Genomic DNA, 4,736 nt, shown 5'->3' on the forward strand with positions numbered 1-4,736 from the left:
TACGTTTCTACGCATGAACCTAAAGGTACGTTGCTGTCGAGCGGTGATGTGTTAATTTTTTTTTCACATTTTTGAAGTTTTATATATATATATATAAAATATATATATATAAATGCTCACTAGACAAGGAGGTTACAATACCAGGTGGGTATGTGACGTAAGACCCCGAAGCTTCTCTCAGCCATTTTTCTTGAAGCTTCACCCTACTCCGGAGGAGAAGAACGGTGAAGCTTGAAGCTTCACAGTTCTCATCCTAAAAAACCCTTCCCCAATAAGAACTTTTTGTCATACCTCAAATTAATAATGCTTATGTGCACGCAGCAAATAACACTCTTGTTGGTTCTACGATTCTACCGTTAACACAAGAAGATCGGTGTAACCGGACCATCGGCGGAGAACTGTGATTCCCCTTCCTTCCTTCGTTCGGGATCATCGCCGCTATAAAGCCAAAATATTCCGTTCTTGGCAGATGGTTACCCCCGTGCAAGTAACCGCGTCTTGCGTGACATTTAGGAACGCGGTTTTGTAGCCGAGTCGGCTGCGCGCTGGGCTCACTCGTGGGTGGCTCGGTCTGAACTCCCGGCACAGCATGCCGCTTTTCCATCCTTCATGTTAGCTTGCTTATGTTTAGAATGTATAGATCGAGTTGGATCGACGCAGATTATTCTACAGGGTGATTAAGGAGAGGCCAGGCTCTTTAAATCGACCGCAAAATTTGGTTTCTTAACCCATCGCGCTTCGACTTTGTGCAGCGTTGCCAACAGATGGTGCATTTTTTTTGTAAGATTTGCAAAGAGCGAATTTACCTGAGGGAAAAGTAAAGAAAGAAGAAGGCTTAGCTCGTATGGAAACGCAGCGACGCCACCGGTCTCCAAACAACACGGTGCCGTTTCGCACGGGAGACAAAGCGGTAACGCAAGCGGTCGCGACGCCAACTGCCGCCAACGAACGAGGATACGACGCCGAAAGCCTTGCGTCTTTAGCAGACAAGGAACTGCTGTTTCTCGTTGTTACCGCGCCTGTTTCTTTCTTCTTTTTTTTTTTTGCGACTTTCGCCGCCTGCGGAACGCGCACCGCTTTTGAGTTGAAAAGATCGTCTGCTAATAACGCCGGCTCTCGGTGCCGTATGCTCGTTCGTTGCCGACGTTCGTTGCATCATCTCTTGTCTCCCGTGCGAAACGGCGCCCTGTTGTTTGAAGACCGGTGGCGTCGCTGCGTTTTCATAGGAGCTAAGCCTTTTTCTTTCTTTACTTTTTCCTCAGGTAAGTTCGCTCTTTGCAAATTTCACAAAAACAAATGCACCAGCTGTGTGCAACGCTGCACAAAGTCGTAGCGCAATAGGTTAAGAAACCGAATTTTGCGGTCGATTTAAAGAGCCTGGCCTCTCCTTGTACCACCCTGTAGGTTTCCAGGAAAGGCTTAAAAGCAGCTGCACTACAACGTATAAGTAGGTCTCGCCCCAACGCTCGATCCTGCTGTTACGGCGCCATCGATGCCTCTGACGCTATCTTTCTTTTATATTCTTTTGGGCACGTTTTCGCTCCATTATTCGCTTAGTTTCCTTGGGCCATTCGTCGCCTCAATTCTCATTCGTGGCTTTTTGTGGGAGGTGCGGAGTACCACATCCCATTCCCGTGAAACATACCCCTCAGAAGATCTGTCGGGATAGATATTTTTCAAGTCCCGAATAGCTAATCCACTTTGACGAACCCAAACCACGAGCCAGCCACCGCAGCCAAGGACAACCCCCTGGGTTTGGCCTTCTATCAGAGAAGCCGAATAACAAGACGACGATATCCCAGCAGACCCCGGCAGCACCTTCCATCGTCTACCTGCCCCTCGCTCCTCGAACCCCGACGCCTTGCACTGCGAGATCCACAGGGACGTCGAGGACTGGGTTCAACACTACGAGAGCGTGGCACACCACAACTTATGGATTTCTTAGGAGTACCTGCAGGTCCTCTATTTTTCACGGGAGGTTATTGCGACGCACTGGTTTGAGAACCACGAGGCTTCGCTTATACGTGGTGGGACATCTGCGTGGCCGAGTTGAAGTGGATCTTTACGAGACAACAGCGACGGCAGCGTGAGGGCTATCTGCTTTAAACACGTATTGAGGCCCCCAACGAAAGTGTAACCAGTTTTGTTGAAGATGTATTACGACTAAGTGCACGCGCCGATTCGGAAGCTACTGAAAGGTTGAGGGTTCACTTTCTCATCAAAGGCGTGAAGAGCGAAATCTTCGGCGGACTTGTCCGCAAGCCCCTGACTGCCATTATGAAATTTACGACTGAGGCAGCCAACATGAAGTGAGAGCTGTCGGCAAGATCTGGTCATTATCAGTCTCACCGCCATAGCGAGTGTTTCAGCCCCCTTAACGTCTCCTTTTGACGTCGACGGTGTCGGTACGGAAAGGAAAACCTGCGCCAGATCACCCATATCCTAACTGCCCGGCGTTTCTCTCGATCGCGGAGGTGGTTCGAAAAGTACAGGGAGCTTTCCAACCGGAGGATCACGTCGACGTGCCAGTTCCCCAGAAACCGACGCTGAACTACGCGGCAATTGCTGAGCCCTCCCCCCCTCCCTCTCCCTTTGGCTGCCCGTATACGGCGCCACCACGACGTGAACCTCCGGCGCCACAGTACGTCCGGCCAAAGCAATATTCGCCTAGGAAGCCGGACGTTTCAAACACTACCGACCGACCCGTACTGTGTGACCACTGCGGGGAAGCCGACCACGTGTACCAGCGATGCCGATAACGGCAGCTCGGGCCTCGTCGGTTTGCACCAAATGCCCCCCCCCCCCCCCCCTCCACCGCTCAACGTCCTGAGAATGACGGAGGGACTTCGGGGGATTTCTGCGGCGTCCACCATCCCCTCGGCTCGCTCATCCGCGAGGATCCCGCTCGCCATCCCAGCCCCGTGACGTGTCGCCTCTTCGTCGGTCCTGTTGATGCAGCCAGCATCCCATTTCTGGCCGGGAAAACTAAACACGGCAACACTTGGTGGTCAAGTTGCTGTAAACGGACGACGTCAATAGCCTCTGCGAACACCGGAGGGCTCTCACTCTAGCGATGTCACGCATCGGAAGGCCACTTTACCAATACTGCCCAACAACCTTTCTGTAGCATCGATGGCCACGACGCGTCAGCACTCGTGGGCACCGGAGCAGACTACTCAGTTCTGCGCGTGAGACTCTTTCGCCGTCTGCAACAAGTGACGACGCAATAGGACGACCCTCATATACAAACCGCTGGAGGACACCTGATCACACGTGTCGGAAGATGTACCGCTCGCGTCGAAATTCATGGTGAAACCTGTCTTGTTAAGTTCGTCGTTTTACAGCACTGTGCGAGGGACGTTATCCCCATAATTGAGCTCCTGTGTGAATACGGTGCCATTATATACTTTAGAACCAAAACGGCTGACACTAACGAAACCTGTTCTACTGTCGGAGGAACCCCTAGTGACATCAGCCACGGTCCGAGACTTCGCTCACTATGTGAACTTGCCGCCGCGATTGGACGTGTTTGTACACGTCGGAACCAACGCAGACACAAACGGTGAAGGTCTACTGGAAGAAAGCGTACAACTGCTCCTATGAAGAGGAATTGGCGTCGGAAAAGGTGTAACCGACCTCCAAAGCGGCCGCACCGGGGTCCTCGCGATCAACGTCAAACGTGAGACGCATTACTTTAGTAAGGGTGTGGCCGTGGGCCACGTCGAAGAGCTCCGAGACTTAAAAGCGATTCAAACACACCCGTTGAGTTCGTCCCAGTGCGAGGGTTGCTATGGCAACAGCTGCGTCGTCTCCAACGTCGTGATTCAAGAGAAATTGCAAAATATGCTCCACGACGACGACATCACCAAGCCTTTAAGCAGTCCTTGAGCATCGCCAGCTTTGCTCGTTACGAAGGATGAAACCCTGCGTTTTAACGCAGATTACCGTCGAATTTACGCTGTGACGAACAGGACGTGTACCCACTTCCGCGTACTGACGACGCATAGGAGCGGCTGCGCCACTCACGGTACTTTTTGTCAAGAAACCTGAAAAGTGTCGAATGTGTGATCGAAGTCGTCTAACGGGATTGCGAGAAAACTGCCCTTGTTCCACCGGATAGAGTATACGCGTTTAAGGTGATGCCTTTTGGACTATATACAGCACCAGCGACGTTCCAGCGTGTCATGGACACCTTGCTGGCAGGTCTGAAATGTCAAGGTTGCCTTGTATACCTCGACGGCGTCGTAGGTTTTTCGTACAAATTAGACGAGCATTCCAAACGACTTCGAGACTTGTACCAGGCCGTCAAGACCGCTGGACGCGCTTCAGAACCGACGAAATGGCGGTTCGCCTATTGGTGAATTGAAGTTTCTAGGCCACGTGGTGAGCAACGAAGGCGTTCGTCTGGACCTTGAGAAGATGCGCGCCGTAGCTGCATTTTCACCGCCGCTGGACAACAAGGCTGTAAGAAGATTCCTGATATTTTTGGCATGCCATAGGAGAGAGCTTTGTCCGGAATTTCGCCAAGCTGTAAGCGCCACTGAGGCACTTCATCAAGGACGCCGTAAGATTCGAGTGAACAGAACAGCAACAGTGGACATTCGACCAAATGAAACGACACCTTCAAACCCCTCCATTTCTTGGCCTTTTCGATCAGTTTGTAGAAACAGAAATCCGCACCGACGCCAGTAATACCGGACTTGGTACCGTACTGATCCAAAGGGAGGAATGCATAC

Source organism: Ixodes scapularis, unplaced genomic scaffold (genome assembly GCF_016920785.2).
Source record: "Ixodes scapularis isolate PalLabHiFi unplaced genomic scaffold, ASM1692078v2 PGA_scaffold1__304_contigs__length_218370807, whole genome shotgun sequence".
In the NCBI taxonomy this organism is placed as follows: Eukaryota; Metazoa; Arthropoda; class Arachnida; order Ixodida; family Ixodidae; genus Ixodes; species Ixodes scapularis.